At 42.6% G+C, this 24,102-nt stretch overlaps 1 long non-coding RNA gene across 6 annotated transcripts in view; it reads left to right on the top strand.

Moving 5' to 3' along the window:
- LOC146401113 (uncharacterized) overlaps positions 1-24,102 on the top strand; it is a 51,568-nt gene extending 27,466 nt beyond the window's left edge. For 3 of the 6 annotated variants that reach the window (XR_014813533.1, XR_014813537.1, XR_014813532.1), the window contains 2 exons: positions 1,278-1,349; positions 21,495-21,944. This is a non-coding gene — a long non-coding RNA (uncharacterized LOC146401113). Of the gene's footprint in view, positions 1-1,277; positions 1,350-8,900; positions 9,104-11,404; positions 12,288-12,400; positions 12,549-15,219; positions 15,572-15,755; positions 16,912-21,494 lie in introns of those variants that run through there. The other 3 variants (XR_014813536.1, XR_014813534.1, XR_014813535.1) reach the window with 2 other exon arrangements.

Genomic DNA, 24,102 nt, shown 5'->3' with positions numbered 1-24,102 from the left:
CCCTTGAGCTTTTCAGTAACAAGCTTATGATTTGGGGAAAGTCAATTTGGGCATGAGCTTCAGACACATCATATGTAAAATGCAAACTAGTTGAAGGCTGTTTCTACCTCTGATAACATTTGTGATCTTGCTGAAGTTACTGGGATTCTACATCCAGACAGCATCTGAAGACGGGGTTTTGATGATATGCTCTGCTCTTTCCTTCTTCTAAGACTTGTCTTTCTCTCTCTCTTTATTTCTTGGCATTTCAGATTACTTGTTCTTAAGGATTCAGTTCAATTACCTGTGTGTGTGTGTGTGTGTGTGTGGGTGTGTGTGTGTGTATGAGAGAGAGAGAGAGAGAGCGGCGAGCAAGCTAGCATCTTCTCTGGCTTTCCCTGACAGTATACTACTTTTTATTCCTGAGCAACATTGCATACCTGTGCTATAATTCTTACCATCATATGTGATTATTTGTGTCTATGTCTGTCTCTCACTAAACTGTGGACATTTCCAAAACCACAGCTAAACCTTTATGATACTCTGAGAATCAACTGCAGTGGTATTACAGAAACTACGTCTCTTCCCCCGTCCCCAAATAAATGCCTTATGTACTCATAGACTCTAAGTAGGTATAAGCACTTTGAGGGCAATTTTCATCATCACCAAATTCCACTTTGTAAAGACAGACTAGCTCATATGCACAAGGAAACGTGTGCAAGGCTGCTTATTTAGATGAAGAGCTGAATTCTCCTCCTCTTCCTTTTCTTTCTCCTCCTCTTCTCTCTCCTCTGCTAGAACTCCCTTAGTACATCTTTCTTCTCTACCAGTAATGCTGTGACCACCACAAATACTGCCACCACCACCACTGCCCAGTGTTGCTGCCACTACCAACGACAAGGGATTATAAAGAGCTTGTTGTATTGAAGAAGGGAGTGAGGAGCCAGTATTGTGGAGGCAGTAAAGAGACTTTAAAACAATATTTCATATTTTAAAAGGACAAGACATGCTTTTTTTTTTCTTTTCTTGGCCTCTTCACAGCATATGGAGGTCCCAAGCCAGGCATGGGATCTGAGCTCAGGTTTAACCTACACTGCAGCTGGGGCCACACCAGATCCTTTAACACACTGTGCTGGATCAAACGCACATCCTGGTGCTACAGAGATGCCACCAATCCCATTACGCCATAGCAGCCACTCCAAGACATTTTTTATGGTCAGCAGTTTTATTTGTTCTTTCTGCGAAATGTTTACCAAGTCAAAGATTATGAAAATATATTGTCCTGTGCTTTCTTCTAGAAACTTCGTGGTTCCAGCATTTGTCTGAGGATCTGTGTTACATGTCACATCAATTTTTGTGCATGGAGTGAGGTAGGAGTTGAGGTTTACTTTCTTTCCCCACATGGATATCTAATCGTTCCACTACCATTTGCAAAAAAGGATTTTCTTTCCCCAGTAAATTTACATGGTACCTTGGTTGACAATCACTTGACCATATATGTTGTGGGCATATCTCTGAACTGTCTATTCTGTTCTATTTGTTCATATTATTATTATTTTTGTCTTTTTGGGGCTGCTTCCCACGGCATATGGAGGTTCCCAGGCTATGGGTCGAATCGGAGCTGCAGCCGCTGGCCTACACCAGAGCCACAGCAACGCCAGATCCGAGCCACGTCTGTGACCTACACCATAGCTCACGGCAATGCCAGATCCTTAACCCACTGAGCAAGGCCAGGGATCAAGCCCGCAACCTCATGATTCCTAGTCGGAATTATTTTCACTGTGCCACAATGGGAATTCCCATGTTATTTTTTAAGACATTACCAAACTGTCTTGATAGCTTTGTCAGCTAGTGTGAGTCCTCTAACTTTGTCCTTTTAAACTACTATATTGGGAGTTTCTTTCATGGCTCAGTGGTAACAAACCTGACTAGTATCCATGAGGACGCAGGTTCGATCCCTGGCTCCACTCAGTGGTTAAGGATCCTGTGTTGCTGTGGCTGTGGTGTAGGTTGGTTGGCTGCAGCTCTATTTGACCCCTAGCCTAGGAAATTCCATGTGCTACAGGTGCAGCTCTTAAAAATAGAAAAAAAAATACTAAGTTGTATAATCTAAGTAATTTGCATTTCCATATGAATTTTAGAATTAGTCTTTGAAAAAGACTTCTGGGATTTTGTAGGGTTTGTGTTGAATGTATGCATCTATTTGGGCAGAGTAGATAACAGCAATGTTGAAAATTCAAATTATGCATGTAGTACTTCTCTCCATTTATTTAAATAGTTAATTTTTATCAGAAATGTTTTATAGTTTTCAGGGAAGAGGTATTGCATTACAATGAAGTTCTTAGTATCTTTATTTTAATACTCAATGAATTTATTACATTTATAGTTGTACAATGATCATCACAATCCAGTTTTATAGGATTTCCATCCCAAACCCCCAGCGTATCCCCCCACCCCCGAACTGTCTCCTTTGGAAACTATAAGTTTTTCAAAGTCTGTGAGTTAGTATCTGTTCTGCAAAGAAGTTCATTGTGTCCTTTTTTCAGATTCTACATATAAGTGATAGCATTTGATGTTGGTGTCTCATTGTCTGACTGACTTCACTTAGCGTGATAATTTCTAAGTCCATCCATGTTGCTAAAAATGCCATTTCATTCCTTTTGATGGCTGAGTAATATTCCATTGTGTATATGTACCACATCTAGTTCTTAGGTATTTTTTGATGCTATTGTATATGAGACTGCTTTCTAACTTTTAATTTTCGTTTGTTGCAAATATATAGAAATACATTGTTTCCGAACGTTTTCCATCATGCATCATGCATCATGTGTTCCTTTAACCCTTCATATTTTTGTCATCCCTATGTAGTCATTGATTTGCTTTTGGTCACTCTTCATTAGTTGGCACTTTCTAGAATTTCATATAAACAGAACTATGTAGATTATATACATTTTGTCATTCAGTAGGATTATTTGGGCATTCAATCATGATGTAACATATATCAATAGTTTATTCATTTTTGTTGTTGAGTACTCTTACATTGTGTGAATATACCATAATTTGTTTATCCATTCACTTTTTGATGGACATTTGGATTTTTTCCATTTTGGGCCATTAAAAATAAAGCTGATAAGAACATTTGTGTATAGCTCTTTATGGACATTTTATTTTTTTGGCCACACTTACAGCATTCAGAAGTTCCTGGGCCAGGGATCGAACCTGCACCACAGCAGTGACCTAAACCCTTGCAGTGAAAACATTGGATCCATAGCCCTCTGCCCCACAAGAAAGCTCCTGGACGTATTTTTTCATTTATCTTGGAGTAAATGCCTTCAGGCTGGATTTTGTGGTAACCTTTTTTAAAAAACTGTCAACTATTTTTCAAAGTTGTACTATTTTATAATTCTGCCATCAGTGTGTGAGAGTTCCAGTTCCTCCAAATCTTCGAGAACACTTGGTATTATCAATCTCTGTTTTTAATCTTTATTTTAGCCATTCAAATAGGTGCCTAGTAGTATCTCATTGTGGTTTTAATTTGCGTTTCTCTAATTACTAATCATATTAAACCTCAAGCCTATTAAGCCTATTAATGCTTATTTGCCACACACACACACACACACACACACACACAGTTTTTTCCTGAAGTGTCTGTTCAAATCCTTAGTGCTTTTAAAAATTGAGTTAATTTTTTAAATGAATTTTGAGGATTTTTATGTATTCTGCGTACAGGTTTTTTAAATCATATATATTGTTTGGAAAAATGTTCTCCTAACCTGTAGAGCTGACTGTCTCATTCTCTTAACAGTGTCTTTAGAAGTGCAGAAGATTTTGCTAAAATCCAGTTTTTCATATGTTATGCTTTTATCGTACCTAGATAATCTTTGACTATCTAAAGGTGGCAAAAGTTATTATTCCATGTTTTCTTCTAGAAATTTTATACTTTTAGGTTTTTATAGTTAGGACAGTGATCCATGTTGAGTTAATTTTTGCATGTGGTACAAAGTATGGATCAAAATTTACTTCTTGATTATGGGCATCTAGTTGTCCAGCATCACTGTTGAAAATACTACTGTTTTTCCTTTGGATTTCCTTTGCACCAGTGTGGATAACAGTTGTTCATGTATGTGTGGGTCTGTTTCTTCATTGATCTATTGGCATATGTTTATACACATACCACATTCTCTTCATTACTCTGATCACAAGAAGTATTAAAATCAGGTAGTGTTGAGTCTCCAACTGTTTTTCTATTCTGGGGTTGTTTTTGACTATTTTAGATCCTTTGTATTTACATATGTGTTTTGTGGATTTTGGCTTGTCAGCTTCTGCAAAAAGCCTACTGGAATTTTGATTGAAGTTGCCTTGAATCTATAGATCAATTTGGGGATAAATGACACATTAACAGTGTTGAGTCTTCTGGTCCATACTTATGTTATATCTTTCTATTTATCTTGTTTTTCTTTAATTCCTCTCAACAATGTTTTGAGGTTTTCAGTGTACAGGTTTCCCATATTTTTTGGATGACTTATTCCTAATATTTTATGTTTTCGATTCTATATAAGTAGCAGTTTAAACATTCAGTTTCCAATTACTTGTTGCTAGTATATAGGAATTCACTTGATTTTTGTATGCTGGTTTTACATCCTAAAACTGATATACTCACTTATTAATAGCTTTTACTTTAAGTCCCATTAAATTTTTATACAGATGATCATGTTATTTATGAATCAAGACAATTTTATATGCTATTTATTCTGATTTGTATGCTTTTTATTCCTTTTTCTTTTTTTAAAATTTTTCTAGCTTTACGGAAGTATTCTTTTTTTCACTGCTCAAATGAATTTATCACATCTGTAGTTGTATAATGACCATCACAATCCAGTTTCACAGGATTTCCATCCCACAGCCCAAGCACATCCCCCCACCCCCCAAACTCATCCGGAGACCATAAGTTTTTCAATGTCTGTGAGTCAGCATCTGTTCTGCAAAGAAGTTCAATCCGTCCTTTTTTCAGATTTCACATGTCAGCCTTTTTCTTATATTATTGCACTAACTAGAATCTCTAGTACAGGGTTGAATAGAAGTGATGAAAGTGGATATTCTTTTCTTGTTCCAGACTTTCATCTTTAAGTTTGATATTAGCTCAAAGTTTTTCATAGATGCTTTTTGTCAGGTTGAGAATATTCCCTTCAATTCCTACTTAGCTGTGTGATTTTATTAGGAATGGAGGTTGGGTTTTGTCAAATGCTTTATGTGCTTATTTTCTAAAGATACATGGTTTTCCTTTTTAGTTTGTTAATATGCTGAATAGTATGTATAGCTTTCTCATGTTAAAGCAACATTACCTTCTTGGGATAAACCTTAGATTGTCATGGTGTATTATCTTTTTCTATGTTATTGGATTAAGTTTCTAAAATTTTATTAGAACTTTTACATCTGTTTTCATAAGGAATAATGGTCTGCAATTTTCTTGTAATGTCTTTTATGTTGGTAGCAGGGTAATGTTGGTATCATAGTATAAATTGGGAAGTATTCCCTCGTTTTCCGTTTTCTGGAAGAGAGTTTGTGGGATTGGCATTATTTCTTTCTTAAATGCTTCATAGGAGTTCTCTTGTGCAATGGATTAGGGATTCAGCATTGTCACTGCAGTGGCTTGTGTCACTGCTGTGGCAGGGGTTTGATCCTTGACCTGGGAATTTCCACATACCGTGGGCCTGGCCAAAACGAACAAACAAACAAAAACCCTGGTAATCCAATCATCTGTCGATGGACATTTGGGTTGTTTCCATGTCCTGGCTATTGTGAATAGTGCTGCAATGAACATGCGGTGCATGTGTTTCTTTTAAGTAGAGTTTTGTCCGGATAGATGCCCAAGAGTGAGATTGCGGGGTCATATGGAAGTTCTATGTATAGATTTCTAAGGCATCTCCACACTGTTCTCCATAGTGGTTGTACCAGCTTACATTCCCACCAACAGTGCAGGAGGGTTCCCTTTTCTCCACACTCCCTCCAGCACTTGTTATTTGTGGACTTAGTAATGATGGCTATTCTGACTGGTGTGAGGTGATATCTCATGGTAGTTTTGATTTGCATTTCTCTAGTAATCAGGGATGTTGAGCATTTTTTCATGTGCTTGTTGGCCATCTGTTTATCTTCCTTGGAGAAATGTCTATTCAGGTCTTTTGCCCATTTTTCCATTGGATGATTGGCTTTTTTTGCTGTTGAGTTGTATAAGTTGCTTGTATATTCTAGAGATTAAGCCCTTGTCTGTTGCATCGTTTGGAATGATTTTTTTCCCATTCCGTAAGTTGTCTTTTTGTTTTCTTTTTGGTTTCCTTTGCTGCGCAAAAGCTTGTCGGTTTGATTCGGTCCCATTGGTTTATTTTTGCTTTTATTTCTGTTGCTTTGGGAGACTGACCTGAGAAAACATTTGTAAGGTTGATGTCAGAGAGTGTTTTGCCTGTGTTCTCTTCCAGGAGTTTGATGGTGTCTTGTCTTATATTTAAGTCTTTCAGCCATTTTGAGTTTATTTGTGTGCATGGTGTGAGGGTGTGTTCTAGTTTCACTGATTTGCATGCTGCTGTCCAGGTTTCCTAGCAATGCTTGCTGAATAGACTTTCTTTTTCCCATTTTATTTTCTTGCCTCCTTTGTCAAAGATTAATTGACCACAGGTGTCTGGGTTTATTTCTGGGTTGTCTATTCTGTTCCGTTGGTCTGTCTGTCTGTTTTGGTACCAGTACCAAACTGTCTTGATGACTGTGGCTTTGTAATATTGCTTGAAGTCTGGGAGAGTTATGCCTCCTGTTTGGTTTTTGTTTGTTGGGACAGCTTTGGCAGTTCTGGGTTTTTTGTGGTTCCATATAAATGTTTGGATTGTTTGTTCTAGTTCTGTGAAAAATGTCATGGGTAATTTGATAGGGATTGCACTGAATCTGTAGATTGCTTTGGGTAGTATGGCCCTTTTTACAATATTAATTTTTCCAACCCAGGAGTATCAATATCTTTCCATTTCTTTACATCTTCTTTAAGTTCCTTGATTAATGTTTTATAGTTCTTGGCATATATGTCCATTGCCTCCTTGGTCAGGTGTATTCCCAGGTATTTGATATTTTGGGGTTCAATTTTAAAAGGTATTGTATTTTTGTATTCCTGTTCTAATATTTCACTGTTAGTATACATAAATTAGTCAATTTCTGAATGTTAATCTTATATCCTGCTACTTCGCTGAATTTGTTGATCAGTTCACATATTTTTTGGGTTGAATCCTTAGGGTTTTCTATATGTGATATCATGTCATCTGCACACAGTGACAGTTTTACCTCTTCTCTTCCTACTTGGATGCCTTTTATTTCTTTTGTTTGTCTCACTGCTGTGACCAGGACTTCCAGCACTATGTTGAATAGCAGTGGTGAGAGTGGGCATCCTTGTCTTGTTCCATATTTTAGTGGGAAGGCTTTCAGCTTTTCTCCACTGAGTATTATATTTGCTGTGGGTTTGTCATAAGTGGCTTTGATTATGTTAAGGTATGTTCCCTCTATACCCACTTTGGTAAGAGTTTTGATCATGAATGGATGTTGGGCTTTGTCAAATGCTTTTTCTGCATCTATTGAGATGATCATGTAGTTTTTGACTTTTCTTTTGCGAATGTGGTGTGTGACGTTGATTGATTCGTGTATGTCGAACCATCCTTGTGCACCTGGGATGAATCCCACCTGGTTGTGGTGTATGATCTTTTTGATATGTTGCTGGATTTGGTTGGCTAAAATTTTGTTGAGAATTTTCACATCTATATTCATCAAAGATATTGGCTTATAGTTTTCTTTTTTGGTGGTATCTTTGGTTTTGGAATTAGGGTGATGGTGGTGTCCTAGACTGTAGAACGACTGCATTTTAGAACTGCCACTCTTTTTTTCTGAACCTAGTGCCATGGCCATTGGGACTAAAGATATTTGAAAGTATCAGTAAAGGTTCTGGAGCAGCAAAGGTGATCACAGGTCCAGCTGTAGCGACAGTAGTGGATGTGGGTGGGGCATGGATGAGATAGATTTAACGATGACAGAGGAAACTCTAGGATTTCACATCTTTATTTTTTAAAAAACAACTTATTGAATGTAGATACTAGATACTGGAAGTGCAGTGGGGAACAATACAAAGACAGCTCTAGCACTCAAGCGCCTTACAGCCTATTGAGAAAAGACTGACAGCTCGTGCATAATGATAGCAAACGTTTGTATGGAACTTATTTTGTGCTGGACACTTTTCCAAAAGCTTTCCATGCCTACCCTCACATGTTCCACCTAATGATCCTTGGGGTGGCTTCTGATCTCCAGTTTGGAGATGAGGAACAGAGGCACCAAAGGCTAAGAAACTTGCTCTAGATCCCATGGCTGATAAGAGCAACAGAGCTGATGTTTGAATCTAGGCAGACTGGCTCTAGAGCCTGGTACCCAAACACTGTCCTGGTCTACTAACAAATGGCGAGCCCACTGAGAACAGTGGAAGAGCTACAGAGACAGTGAAAGGGTGAGGGGGGACTGAATCCTGGAGGTCCGGGAAACCTTTCTTGGAGAAGTGATGAGGAGCGCTGAAAAGGCTCGGCCAGGGGAAGGGGTGTGTGTGTGTGTGTGTGTGTGTGTGTGTGTGTGTGTGTGTGCGCGCGCGCGCGCGCGCATATGTGTAAGTGTGAAGGGCGAGGGGGCTGGCGGAGCATTCGGTTCAGGCGAGAAGCTCATCTGCAGGACTGAGTGAACACGTCTGCAAATATCTTCAAAGTCAATAACAACTTGTGAGTTTTTAAATAAAAATTCACTTCACGTGCAACTTTCAGGCCCTATTTTGTAGCACAATGCAAAATAATGCTGGGTTTTTATATGCTTTTAAGCCAGCTGTTGAGCACATACCTCTTCCCCTTCCTGCTTTTTAGGCAGTGAGCGGTAAGAAGAAGGTTTGGGAATCCTGGAGAGCTAAGCTCACATCTCAGCTTCTCAGTCATGGTCGTCAATTCTCCTTATTTGGGGTTGTGTTCTCTATTTTTTGAAGAATAGAAAATGCGCTATAGGCGCATATGCCTGAAGACTTCCATTGCTTGTAGCCATGACCGTCAAATCCCTCCAGCCAGACAACCAGGTTAGTTCTGGGCCCCATCCCTGAGCCAATGGGTGCTCAAAGAGGAAGCCGTAGTTACAGCAAAGGCCAAGGGAATTTGGAGTGCTGTGGATTCAAGTACTAGAAAGACAGGGTAGTGGAATTAAAGGGAAGGGAGAGGAAGAAGACTGAGCACTGAGGCTACTTCTCTGCCCCTCTCGGTTCTGTTCTAATGTGGAGAAAAAAAAGAGATTAACTAGGAAGCAAACAGAAATTAGATTTTTAGCAAACTTTTAGCGATTTCTCATCAAGTGACACATGTGCAGTGTTTAGTGTCCCTGATGAGTTGCACTAAAATTATTTTTATATTTTTGGACCTCTGTGGAGTGGTAAGTGTGTTCCTAAATATTAGATATAATTACAAGGAAGTATGTTTATATAAACCCACTTGGTGCTAGGTTCTGACTAATGTTTTAATCAGAGTTTTGGATTATATGTGACTTTGATTCGTCTCCCCCTTTAACCTCGTTGATTGAGAGCTGAGTGTATTCAGTACCTGAACTTGGGTGGATGGGCCAGATTTATTTACACCTTGGTTTCCTGATCTATAAAAAAATGAAGCAAATGCCTCTCATCACTCAGAGTATTTGCAAGGATGACGTAGATCATATGCAGCAAAGTGACTTGTGTGGGATCTGGTAGATATCCGAATCATTTTAATTCCTTCCTCCCTCCACACCTTCCCTTCTGCCTTCCTGCCTCCCTTCTGGCCCGTGTGCCTTTTTTCCTGCCTTCCTCCCTTCACACCCTCCTGGCAGTGGAACAGAAGGTCCAGAGACCATGTCCCAGGTTTGCTACTCAGAGCTGGTGAACTTGACTTCATCTTTCTACTCCTTAGCTTTCTCACTGGTGAAATGAAAGAATTTATGAAAAAGGCCCTCTAGGAGCCCTGGAAGTTATCAGATTCCACCATTTCATTTTGTTTGAATCTTGAGTTATGCATGAAAATACGTGAGTGTACTTTCAGTCACAAAGTTGTTCGAGTTTTTGCCTGTCCAAAGGAGGCTGTGACCCTAGCTTCCCACCCCTGTAAACCTGGAAAACGCTTCCACAAACACGGCTTGACTACAGTTAGAGGCTCCCAGCTGAGTGAGCAGAATCTAGGCAGCAGAATAGATGGGCTTCTATTGGCGCAATGATGTCTGATGATGCAGCTGCAGCACTGGGGAGAAGAGACTGAGCCAATATTTATGGGGTGAGCTGTGCCTTGAACTTTGAAACTAGTTCTCCTGGAGGATTTAGATCCTTCTTCTTCATTTCCTTGGAAAAATGAATAGCCATGTGTAGTAGCCAAACGATGCTGCTCCCCACAGGAAGTCAATTTTCTAGTACCTAGAACCTGTGAATATGTCAGTTTCCATGACAAAAGGGACTTCGTGGGTGATGAATTTAAGGATTTTGAATTGCAGAGCTTATCCTGGGTGATCCATTGAGCCTAATGTTACCACAGGGGTCTTTGTAAGAAGGAGCTGGGAGGGTCAGAGGAAGAAAATACTTATGTGGTGATAGAAGCAGAGAGAGAGGTGGGGGTCGAAGATGCTACTTGGCTGCTTTTGAAGATGGAGGGTGGGTCCAGAAGCCAAGGAATGTAAGCATCCTCTCCAAGCTGGAATGGTAAGAAACCTAGAACCTCTAGAAAGAAGACAGCCCTTCCAACACTTTGATTTTAGTGAGACCCATTTCAGACGTCCCAGCTACAGAATGGTCAGATCATAAGTTTCTATTGTTTCAAGCCGCTGTGTTAGCAGCAATTTGGCAAAGCAGCAATGGGAAACTAATATGCCAAGAAAACCAAAGCAAAAACTCTGCCTTTGGAGTCATTTATTCTTCCTCCAAATGTGCCTGGATGAACAACTCTGAGGATGGGAGAATGATTTTACCTGTTGCGACTCAGTGTTAGAGAAGGGCCTTGGAGAGTGGGGGTGCCTGGGCCTCCCAGCACTCTGAGGCCAGAGAGCTTTGGCACTCCATTCACGATGGGGTCCCAGGTGAGCTACAGCAGAAAGCTTCCTTCAGGAGGGTTACTGATTTACTGCAGTGGGAATTGGTTAGAACAGGTCTGTTTCCCATTGGGTATCCCCATAGGCTGTTCAACTGCAGCTCTATCTCCTCCTCTTGCTCCAGGAATGTGACCAGGAGTGCCCCAGAAAGGTCACCGAGGATGGAAGAAGATGCTATTGAGAACTTTACCGTCCTAGTGAATTATTCCATATCTCCTTTCCCCAATCTCACTTTTCTAGGGAGCTCAGTAGGTTTCTCTCCTTTCTTTCCCTTGCTTCTTAGGTGGAGCACTAGGGAGGGGTCATGAGCCGACAAGAGGCAGGACAGACGCTGGATGGCTCTCAAGGAGTTTTTTTTTTTTTTCCTCTCTAGGTTTCACTCCAGTTTTACTGTAAGTTAAGAGGGACCCTTCTGTAGATCAGGTTCTAGGGAGTTAACTCTGAGCCAGAGATTTGTGTGCAGAAAAAAAATTTTTTGGTGGTGCTTGTGGCATGCGCAAGTTCCCAGGCCAGGGACTGAACCTATGCTGCAGCATTGACCCAAGCTGCAGCAGTGACAACACTGGATCCCTAACTGCCGGGGAGCTTCCAGGACATTTTTAAGAGAGCGTTTTAGGAACTGCACTTGTTTGGGAAGGAGGATAGGGCAGACGGAGAGTTGAACTGTGGTACGGTTGCAGCAGAGCCCTCAGCTGACCCCACAGGAAGCTCTCAGGCTTGGAAAGCCCTTCAGAGCTGTTCTCAGTTGAGGTGAGGTGAAGGGACTGGGCCTTTGTGTCCTCGTATTGACCAGTCCCTGAATGTGTGGCTCCAGGGACGTTTGCTTGATTTGGGCTGAGGCAGCTCCCTTCCTTTGAAGGGAATGCCCCAGGAGGGACTCAGCCGTGCTCCACAGGCAGCCAGCACAGCCAGGCAGCAGCGGACGTGGGTGCCTCGGTCTGCATGCTGTGGCTGGGTGGTGCATCAGAGCAACCCTATACCAGGGCGTGCGTGCGGAGAAGAGACATCAGCATCAAATTGAGCTGGATTCTGGAAAGATGATTCACAGGTTCTATGCCCTTGGCATAGCGCAAGTTGCTCACTTAATTACTTAGTTCTCCTTGCCAGTAATAACCTTTCTCATTGCTTCTGCATCCCCATGAGTGTGAAGAATAGAGAATTCAAAGGTAAGCCTTTAAATCTCCAATTGCAGCCTCGTTGAAAAGCATTTCCATGTGCGTTGTCACGTTCACCTTCTTTGAACATTTGTGTCTCTGCCCTTTCTTTGTCTACCCCGAAGGAAAGAGTGCTAAGCAGAATAATTGCACCAAGTTGGGGAGTAGAAAGGAAATTAGAGCAATTAAAGGACTTGGGTTCAGTGCAACATATGTTTACAGCACTCCTACTGGGTCCAGACCAGGTATATCTTCATCAAGTATTTATTTCAGGTAATAGAAAATCCATAGGTAAGTACCCCCTTTTTAAGTGCTAGCATGCATCAGGGTTGGACTCGTGGCATATTAAGAAATTCAGGGTCCAGGAGTTTCCATCATGGCTCAGTATCCATGAGGATGAGGGTTCAATCCCTGGCCTTGCTCAGTGGGTTAAGGACCCAGTGTTGCTGAGGCTGTGGCATAGGCCAGCATCTGCAGCTCAGATTAGACCCCAACCCTAGGACTTTCCATATTCCGTGGGTACAGCCCTAAAAAAAGACAAAAAAAAAAAAGTCGAGTCCATCTGGAAATTATTTTTATAAGTTATTCTTAGTTGCTGTTAAGTTGATGGAGAGTCCATTTTCCTCTCTGACTTGGGTACCATACTGAGAACCACAGAAGACGGATTCTTGCTTAATCACATCATTACCAATCTTTCTCAGTGTTTATTGAGCCCTCATCACCCCAGTTGTTAGCTTTTCGTTTTTTCTTCATCTCACATCTATATTTTACAAATATCAGCCCCACCCACTGTAGCTTTATTATTAATTCATTTAACTTCTGTTACAAAGAGATCAAACATTTGTTCCTTTTTGAACATTTACTTCCCTGCAAACTTAGAACTAGTTGACTGACAGCAATAGCTACCCCATGGAGCCTGTGTAAACTTGGGTTTATGGGCTGCTATGCAGGCGCCTTTGGTGATTTACTTTCTAGATATTGGGATTTATTTATTTTTTGATGGACTGGTAAATTATGAGGCCGTGGACCTTGCCAGGTTTCCAGGTATCAACTCAAAAGCCCTGCTGAAAAAACTGTGGTTGGCGTTGCAACACAGAGAATGACCGATGATGCATCATATATTTTTAATACATATAATGTTTTAATAAACATTCTCCTCCTAAAGCAATGAGTTTTAAAATAGGCTTTTGCCTTGAGCCATGTAGCCACCCAGCTGTGAGTTTTATCAGGCAACAATCTCCACATCATTAGATGTTATGACTAATATTCCAGCAACTGAAATAATAGCTATTTACATGCGCATAAAAAGTTAAAATGACATTTCAGGTGCACTTCCACTCAGAAAAGTGTGCTTGATGATACCACAACTTTCTCCTTCATTTTTTCCCATATTGACTTACCTTGTAAGGATCTCTTGCAAACCAAAAGGCAGCTTAGAAAACGTATCCCAAACTAACACTTGGGATCTCGCCACCCTTGAGAACAAGGTAGGCTTTCCTTCCATCTCCAGCCCCTGCTCTTAGCGTTCAGGCCTCTGAGGATACCTGCTCCTTTCATTGGCTACCTCTGCCTTCGATGGCTTCAAGTTACTCTTCTGCCCTTTTCCTGGTTTCCATATGGAATCCACTTACACCAAACATTTGGTGAGGTTTTCGTGGGCTTTACGAAAAATTTGGAAGACTGACAAGTCACTTTACGCACCTGATAGCCTTCTGCCATTTCTCTGCCTCCGTGTGCTTCCCTTCAGTCTGCCTTCCCCATCACTGGAAACACACGCTTTGCTCTCCCATCTTCCTCAGAGCACAGCCTGGCCCACTGAGGGCTCATCTCCTATTCCAAGTACTTTTCGAGGTGTTTGTTTTTCCCCCAGAACAAGATGCTGAGGCCAGTTTAAGTGTAAAATTATTTTTCCCATCTCATTACATGATTGAAGCCTTTTTTTTTTTTTGTCTTTTCCTAGGGCCGCACCCATGGCATATGGAGGTTCCCAGGCTAGGGGTCGAATTGGAGCTGCAGCTGCTGGCCTACACCATAGCCACAGCAACGCGGGATCTGAGCCGCATCCACAACCTACACCACAGCTCACGGCAATACTGGATCCTTAACCCACTGAGCGAGGCCAGGGATCGAACCTGTGACCTCATGGTTCCTAGTTAGATTTGTTAACCACTGCGCCACGACAGGGAACCCTTTTTTTTTTTTTTTTTTTTTTTTGTAAAGACTTTTATTTTCTATTCCTACTGAGAATTTTGGTCACAGGCATCCAGCAGGGATGTGGATGTGGAGGGGAAGTTTCTCCTCAACTTTCCCCTGATGTCCCCTTCTGGGTGCGGGAGAAAGGCAGGCAGGCAGCAAGGATGGCACTGGCAGGAAGCCTAGGCAGGACGACTCTGAGAGGGAAGTCGTTTGGGTTTCCTCTCCAGCGCCGAGTGAGAACATTCAGTCAAGAAAAGAGATTTGCCTCGACTCAGCCCCACCGGTTTAGCCCCAGGAACCTGCAATCCAGTCTCTTCTTGTGTGTGTGTGTGTGTGTGTGTGTGTGTGCGCGCATGTCTTTTTAGGGCTGTACCCACAGCATGTGGAGGTTCCCAGGCTAGGGGTCAAAGCCGAGCCACAGCCGCCGGCCTGCACCACAGCCACAGTGACGCGGAATCCTTATCGCGCTGAGTGAGGTCAGGGATGGGATCCGCATCCACATGGGTGCTAGTCGGAGTCCTTTCCCCTGAGCCGCCGTGGGAGCTCCCTCTATTATTATTATTTTTTAGCTTATAAGTCTCTGTCATCCCAGTGACACCGCGGGGCTTCCTTCTATCTCCCTTGCTCTTTTGGCTCATCACGTAGAAACCTCGGCCTTTTGGAAATACAGAGCAGAGAAATTGTTCCTCTTCTCACCATTTTCTTCTCACGTCTCGCTCTGGTCTGAATGTTTGTGTTTCTGCCACAGTCACATGTTCAAGTCCTAATGTCCAGTGAGACGGTATGAGGAGGGTGGGTCTTGGGAGTTCATCGACCCCAGTAATGAGGTGACCGTCCTTCTAAAAGAGGCTGAGTGAGAGCTTCCCGGCCCCTTTCCCACGTGAGGATGCAGCGAGAGGGCCCTCACCCGACCATGCTGGCCCCTGATCTTGGACTTCCAGTCTCCAGAACTGTGGTAAATGAATGACTGTTGTTTATAGGCTGTGCTACGGCAGCCCGAATGGACTAAGACACCTCTCCTAATTTATCTTGTTAGAAGGATGAACAACATATTTGGCTCGGCCTCGGCGCTTTCCTCCAGTGAAATATTCAAATGTAGTGTGAGTGTCTGCTTGGATTATGATGATGTCAAGTATAATTTATTTCTTAGTCTAGTTTGAGTTATAGAAGCTCAGAGAGCATCCTCGATGCAAAGGAACTGAATTTTGTGTAACACCCAAGTTTCAAAAATTTTAGCTTAGACTTCACTGGACCCTCCATGATAATTTCTTTTCTGTTTCATAGCGTGTAAAAGATGCAGCCATTTCCCCATCCCTGGATGACACGGAATGGTATCAGCGACCACCTCAGGCTTCTTTAGACTTTGATTTACCTCAAAGCGTGGTTTTGGGTGTTTGCAGGATCACGTTGTTTTCCGGGTCCTTGTAAATTGAATGAATCGGACTAGATCATTTTCCGTCTTGTTCTACATTCTAATTTTTAGCTAAATATAACATTCCTTTAAGGGGTCCAGCCCCCCACCCCTTATGATGTGTGCCAGCTCTTTGAGGGATGGGGGTGAGGGTTCTTGAAGCCCTTCCGCTCTTTGTAGCCTTGCCCACAACAGGTGACCCATTCTCTCTGCAGGGCGAGCCCTTCCTCTCTCAATTTGACACGGCAGCCTTAGCCTCTGAAACTGTTTCACGCAGTTGTCGGCTAGTGCAGAAGCAAACAGGGATTCGTCTCCAGATTCTCCAAATCTCCTTGCTCTTCCACTGAAACCGTCTCTGATCAGGCACCCACGACTTTTCGACTTCCTTTACTTAATTAGAACAGCAAATATCACTGCACCCATCCCTTCTTCCTCAGGCTCGTAAAACCACTGGGGCACTGGAAGGGGAAAAACAAATCAGAGACCTCTTTCTCAATTCACCACCGTTTTTGTGAATATTAATGAAGCAGCATGAAAACGCTGCTGAAAGAGAAAACAAGAAAGCAGCCCTGGGTACCAGGGAAGCAGAGATGCCTCCTTGTCAGCAGGTAACTCTCCTGCGAGTGGGTCTGCTGACTTCAAAAGTGAGGAGAGGTATTTCTTGAGATTTGGTTTCCTCTCTCATCATATCTGTAGGAATCCCAAGTTCCACGATGGAATCGTCCTGGCATATGCTTTCTTTTTCACTGTTTTGAAACTGAAAGAGGAAAGCTGCATGGCCTCGCACAGTGTCCGCACAGCATGCCCACGGCTGCAGCTGAGTCCTGAAAGACGTTGCGGGTTGTGACATTCCCCTAAATGTGCTGAGCTTTCTTTAACCTTTCATAAAACATTGTGATCTTTATGGACTGTATCATATTGTGCAGTAATGTGCTTTATTGTCCACAGAATAAGCTTTTCTTAAAGATAATTGGAAAGCTGGAAATGGCTGCTATCGGCTGATTTTTTAAAAATACATTATTTCTGAAATGGGGCTGGTGTAATAATGACCCTATCTGTTCAAGATTTAAGATTTGTCTTGGCAGAGAAAATTGATCCATTTCACCTTTGTCTAATGGAAATTTTTATCTAGGATTATCTGTTTATGTAAATGAATGTTCCTCTGAAAAGGGAACTTGAGGGGCTGTAAATCTTGGTGACACTTCAGTTTCATAGGGGAGAAATTGGAAAGGATCCTAGTATTTATCTGCCTGAAATTGGTTATAAAAACAAAATTATCTTCGTGTACCTGCAACATCTGATGTTTCCTAGAATTTCATTACGTTTTTGAATAATTCAATGCAGTGGTAAGAATGGTGTTTCTATATTGCCTCATTCAGAAGTTGTTTTTACTTTTTCTATTTTCCAGTTGGTTTCTAATGATGACATGAAAAAAGAAATGAAACCCTTTTGCTTACCCACCTTTTAAGGATGAGATTTTTTTCCTACACAATCTTAATTGTCTTCTGCTATTGTAGGCTCTTTGTTTGCAATTGCATGAAACGTGTTGGCAGAAGAGCCATCATTTCTCTTTTTAAAAAACTGTGGCTCACATGAATTCTGATCTGTTGCCCAAATTCTGAGGTTAGTATCAAAACTGCTCTATGTTAAACAAAGTATTTTGGTTTTTCAAAGTAATTTTTGAGCCAAGCTTACTCTATAGTATTTAGAAGGTGGCCAGGTGATAACCTTGATAAGTCATCAGTGTTAGGACAAAATCTTTTTTCCTCAACTTGAAGGAAATTTGGAGAGTGAGATTAACTCATTTAAATGTCAGTTCATCAGAGAAAAATGAAGGGAGGTTAAAATTTTAATTGCTTTAATATTTTTAAAAGAAATGCATTATTTCTTTAAGAGGCTACAAACTTTAATTATCTGGTAGTTTTCAGGATTACACTGTTTTTATGTTTCTCTTGTAGCGACTTGCTTGGGAGTTTTTCTCCTTTAGAAAATATTTGAGGAGTTCCCTTTATGCCGCAGTGGTAATGAACCTGACTAGTATCCAGGAGAACACAGCTTTGATCCTTGGCCTTGCTCGGTGGGTTAAGGATCCGGTGTTGTCGTGAGGTCTGGTGTGGCTTGCAGATGCGGCTCAGATCCTGCGTTGCTGTGGCTGTGGTGCAGGCAGGCAGCTGTAGCACTGATTTGACCCCTAGCCTGGGAACTTCCATATGCCACAGGTGTGGCCCTAAAAAGACAGACAAAATTTTTTTGGAGTTATTTCACCAGGATTTGAAAAAGAAAAAATATATTAGCAACATGTTGCATTCCAAAGATGCCATGAATGAAATTATTTAGCTGTGTGACCTTAGGACTAAAAATTGGTAAGAAATTTTACTTTTTTTTCTTTGTCTTTTTGCCTTTTCTAGGCCGCTCCAGAGCTTCCCAGGCTAGGGGTCGAATCGGAGCTCTAGCCACTGGCCTACACCACAGCCACAGCAATGCGGGATCCGAGCCGCATCTGCGACCTACACCACAGCTCACAGCAATGCCAGGATCCTTAACCCACTGAGCAAGGCCAGGGATTGAACCCACATCCTCATGGTTCCTAGTCGGATTCGTTAACCACTGAGCCATGACGGGAACTCCAAGAAATTTTACTTTTTTCAGTATGAGTCCATTTATGACAAAGGGTAGAAAGGCAGCAACCAGGAATAATGTCTGCTGCTGAGAATATTTTTATAAAAATCGTATTTTGACCCCATAGTCATGTTCATCATTGCAGCTGCCTCTCATATTAAATGGATGTGAGTAACAAGTGGGGTACAAAAATCACCTCCATTTTTTCAGGAAATTGAAGGAAAATCTAGAAATGGGATAGAAAGCAGGGCACTAGGCTGGGGATCAGGAGAACAGATCTGTCTGGAAATGATGTGACAGTGGAAAGTCACTACAGCTTTCCCAACCCTCATTTCCTCAGCTTTAAGATGAAAACTGAAACCTGTGTCAAAGTGCAGCTGTGCTGTAAGAGGTGGGACGGCGGTTACCCGGTGGGCGAGTGTGGGGAGGGACATCGGTCGCCGCGGGGCTTCTGGGATGCTGCCAGCCCTCTCTTTCGCAAACTGGGCGTGTCTTACAAATTGTGTTGACTTTGGGAAAATTCCTCAGGTGGCAAAAAAGGTGGCGCGATGATTTGGATGCTTTTCTGGCTGTGTGTGCGGTTCCATTAGAAACTCCCTTAAATACCTGAGACTCATAAGATCACTGGGGGACGTATATTCGAAAACATTGGAGAAATGGTACCGTGCATCCCAATTTTAGGTACGGCCTTTGCACAAATGTGCGGCTTTTTGGGTAAAGATTGTGTGTATTGCTTAGTCAGTCCTCTAAGCTGACTTCTTTTTGTGGATTTATTTTACTGTGTGTTTGGTGCCATTATCAAGGTCCAGTGGGTTTATTTTCTACACACACACACACGTGTGTGTATGTATATATAGGAAATATGTATGTAGAAAATAAACTCTGTCTTAGAACACTGGTTAAGACAAAAGGCCCCAAATATAGTTATGTGCAGAATCAGTGCTGTTGTCACAGTCTGGAGACTTTTTAAATGCTTCTTTTTACTTGGAAAATGCCCTGAACACCCAATCATTCATTCCAGCATCTTTGAGGACATAAACAGAAAACAAGCTTTAATAGCACCTGTATGGATTTGCAAGCTGTTCGCTGTATTTCTTGCTAGGAGCACTGGGCGTCCTCAGAAGCGTCTTACTTTCTCCCGGCATGTCCCAGGCTTCTTCGGCTCTCCACTTCCTCCTCTCTCTGCACAGAGTGGCTTGGGACTGCCCTTTGAAGAAAAGGCACACAGAGCCTGTGTGCAGGTATCTGTGCAGGAGGAAGGTGTAGGTCGGGCATCAGAGCAGGTGGTACAATTTATGGTGCCCTTGACCTGATGGTGCTGAGTATCAGTCTACATCCTGCCTCATGTTTCTGTTTTGTAACCTGCTCTCTCTGTTAAGGAGTCCCCCTCACACACCTTTTTTTTCCCACTAGAGCAGACTCTTTAAGCAGCCTAATCTTAGTATCTTGGTTGATTGCAAGCACTAAATACTGGTGCAGTTTCATTTCCTCCGCTGCTAAAGGGGAACCATGTCTCTGTAGAGACTGAGAATCCAAGACAGACATTTCCGTGTTGTAGAAAGATGTGGGGCTCGGAGCTGGAAGTCCTGGACCCTACTCTCCTCCATGCTGCCATCCAAGCCACATTACAGGGTGGGGTGAAGGAGGCTTTCTCATCAGAAACATGGAGATAATAACTGCTCTCTGCCTAATCACAGTTACTGTCAGGATTTAATGAGAGGATGCATTCTAAAATGTTTTGACAACTATAAACTGCTTTGCAGAGTTCAGAAATTAATAAATAGGATTTTCATGCTGGATGCAATCTTTTAAAACATCTCATTCAAGTCCAACCTTCTAGTTTTAAAGAGGAGAAAAGTATAGCGCGCTTCAGTTTTTCATGTCAGTGTTAAAAATAGCTCTGTGGGAGTTCCCGTCGTGGCTCAGTGGTTAACGAATCCGACTAGGAACCATGAGGTTGCGGGTTCAATCCCTGGCCTTGCTCAATGGGTTAAGGATCCGGCGTTGCCGTGAGCTGTGGTGTAGGTCGCAGAAGCGGCTCAGATCCCGCATTGCTGTGGCTGTGGTGTAGGCCTGTGGCTAGAGCTCCGATTCGACCCCTAGCCTGGGAACCTCCATGTGCCGTGGGAGCGGCCCAAGAAAATGGCAAAAAGACAAAAAAAAAAAAAAAAAAAAAAAGCTCTGTGATCAAAATCATTACAAAACTGGTAAAAGTTCTAATGAACAGAGAACTTTCATTTAAATATTTAAATTTATAAAAACATAGGGAGAATATTTGAATCACCAAAGGATTCCTCGTTTACAAAATATTCCCCTTTAAGTAGCGAGGCTTCTTTTCCAGTGCGTTAAAAGTTATTCCAGTATCGATCTCGTGTATGAGGCTAGGAGGAAACATTTAGATTATGAAGAAATATGAAGTTAGGATGCTTCCCAGGAATATTCCAGAACTGCCAGGCCTTTACGAGGCAGATTAAAACATCAGAAGTTTGTGCTGGAAAGCAGAAGGTGTGTACAGGAGCAGGACTAGCCTTTCCGGCTAAGCTGAGCTCGTCAAGGACGTGGTGTTGTCTGTCTTTTGGAGACGTGAGCTAACCTCCTGCAGAGGAGACAGGAGTTGCTGTAGCCGGCCAGCCTGGGTTTGATTCTGGCTGCATTGCTTGTTAGCTGGGTGGTTTCAGGGACATGACTAAGTGTCACTTTCTAGAGCAAGAAATACGTGGGGAGCACCTCAAATCAGAGGTGCATGCACTCACTGAGAAGACCTTGGAAAAGAGTCAGCATCCCAAAGGATGCTGTGAGTTCCCTTCTCCCTGCTGCAGCTCAGAGTCTTCTGCGAAGGTCTGAAGGGCTCCAATACATGACACCATCTTGTCCTGCTTCAGGACGAATGCAAGGCCGCTTGTACGGAGGATGTGACACACACACACACACACACGTGTTACAGTGATACACACACACTTACCTATGTATCTGTGTTTCTATCTATGTGTCAGCATCCGTTGTGCAGTGCGTGTACCAGCACCAGCTTCACTGCTAGAAAAGCCGACCGGGAGGAGTGACTTATATGTGCAGCAGTAATAAACGTCTCGACTCCACATCCTATAACTAGACCCCACGCTCCGTCAGCAACAGCACTAACCAGCCAGGGCCTCCCGAGTGGATGGCCACCCCTGTGCACCCAGGCTGTCGAGAAGACAAGGGCGTGTGTTTTCCTGGCCGGTCTTGCTCTCGGGAGGAAGGAGAGTGGAAAGCGCCAAGCCTCTGAGGTTCAGTTTCTCCTTCCAGCCCCATCAGACTGACATGCAGCGTTGCCTCCCTGGAGAAGGGAGAGGAGAGAGAGACCCGGGACATTCCATCAGTGGATGTGCCACCACCGGGAAGAGGAGGTCGCCCGTGAAGACCGGGACTCCCCTCAGCGCCAACCCGGGGCCGGTGCACAGCGGGTAGGAAGTCCAGGTTTGAAGGATGCATGAGTTTGCACTTATCCCCAGTCACCTCATTAGATGAGGGCAGGGCAGAGCACGTAGGATTCGGATTTCTCCTCGGTGGCACACACCAGCCTATTTTCATGTGCTTGTTAGATCCGCATAATCAGTATACCACCGTTGCCTTGATGTGAGGTACCAGAGGCGGACTGCGTTTTGATGCAGGGCCACAGGGAGGGGGCAGGCTTAGTGCGGTCACTAGGGGTCCACCTGCCTTTCGGGGTACCATCCCTTCATTAACTGTCGCTGCGACTCAACCAGTGAGTGACCTTAGCTGCACTAGCTCTCTGTGTACATCTCTCTTGTGGCCACAAATGTATCCTGAGATATTTGGTCAGAAGCTTTGCCAACACCCAGTTATGCTATGAAATAGCAACAGGTTGGTATACTAGAACATACAGAGGTGCACGCCCAGCTCTACCATGCTTATTTAAATTTTAAAGTCAAACAGAGGTAAGCAACTCTCCACTTCTCATCATAACCAAGAGAATTTTTTTTTAATCTCAAAAGCAGCTTATGAAAACCTCGTAAGATTCCAACCTACGTTTTCACTGTCAACAGAGACTTGTTGGCAAATGTATTATAACCATGTATATATCAATACTCTCGAGACATGGAGAAAGCAGAGACCCCAACAATTTTCTCCATAGATCAGAATTCACAAGTAACAGCAGGAATACTAGAGGCTAGTCTGGGCGGGAGAGACACCCTCTGCCTGAACTCTTAATTTTAGTCAGCCGTGCTGAGAACAGAAGTCACTGCCAACTGGTTAGATATAAAATAAATAAATATTATGTGCTTGGCAGAGTAGAAAAGTCATGCACTGCAGTGCTAAAACTCAACATATTTGTCACCGAAAATAAAAAGGGCATAGTCTAAAACTTGAGGTTTGCCAGACTGGAGGGAGCAGAGAAGTTCTGTATTGGCCTGAAGTTCCCGGGCCAGGGATTCAATCCGAGCTGCAGCTGCCAGCCCACACCACAGCCATGGCCCCATGGCATCCGAGCCACGTCAGTGACCTATGTGACAGCTGCAGATGCAGCAGCGCCTGCTTAACCCACTGCACAGGGCTGGGGGTTGAACCCACGCCCCCGCAGAGACAATGCTGGATCCTTCTTGCTGCACCACCGTAGGAACTCCATGCGTTCAGTTTTGTAGGGAAGTTATTTTGATGATTTATTATTATTATTTTTTCATAAAATGCCTTTGTAAGGAATTTGAACATGACCCTTCACTGTTGCCCATTTTAATAGCGTTTTCTTATAATTTCAAGAAGTCGTGTTTGCTTTCCGTCTTTTCTGGCTTCGCGGCTCCAAGCACTCTCTTCTGCTTTTCTATCCTTCGTCTCCATACTTTGCTGAATTCCACTGCTTCTGTTATCCTCCCACAGTTTCATCTGGGCCTTCTTTATTTTTCCCCTTGTTATCGGTATCCTGCTCAGTGAGATTCTACTCAAAGCAGTTTTTCTTGGCGTGGGATTTTTGTCCAGTAAATGAGATTTGGTAGCTAGGTTTGATGGTTTACTGGGCCAGGACTGTTCTGGCTCCATCCACCTTGCTGTTGTCACCTTGCCTTCACCTGAGTCGGCTTCTGTTGAGCATCCTTGCAGTTTCTGTTGCTGTTCTCACACTGCCCCACTGCATTTACTCTTGGAAAATTTGAGAGTCTCTTCATCGAAAGCTATCAGAATCTCTGTTGCCTTCCCTCTGCTTCTTTTTAGACCATTTTTGATATGATAGGGGTCTCATAGCTGATATGACAGTGATGGTGGTTTGTCTACACCTACTCATATTTCAGAGTTTCTGAGGAAACCACATCCCTTAGTTTTGATGTAGATATTGTCTGTGGGTTTTTGGTTTTGCCATTCTATTCGCTGTATCTATTTTCATGGGGGGGGGGAAATAATTTTTAAACATTTGTCTTGCACCAGAGTCTTTCCTTCAAGAGTCTTTTTCATCCCTCATCTGTAGGTATGTAAACTAACATCTTTCAGTCATTAGAATGATTTTTGAGAACTTTGGGGACAGAAAACAGTACCCAGTTCTAGAAAGTAATTGGTTATTTTGAAAAATTCAAACTTACAGTAAATTTGAAAGTATAAATACCAAAAAAAAAA

Source organism: Sus scrofa, chromosome 8 (genome assembly GCF_054392235.1).
Source record: "Sus scrofa isolate SSC_HxYL_T2T_F1_AM1 chromosome 8, Sscrofa_HxYL_maternal_Yorkshire_Landrace_v2.0, whole genome shotgun sequence".
Taxonomy (NCBI): domain Eukaryota; kingdom Metazoa; phylum Chordata; class Mammalia; order Artiodactyla; family Suidae; genus Sus; species Sus scrofa.
Note: the sequence above shows the minus strand (reverse complement) of the source record. Positions and strands in the feature narration are given on the sequence as shown.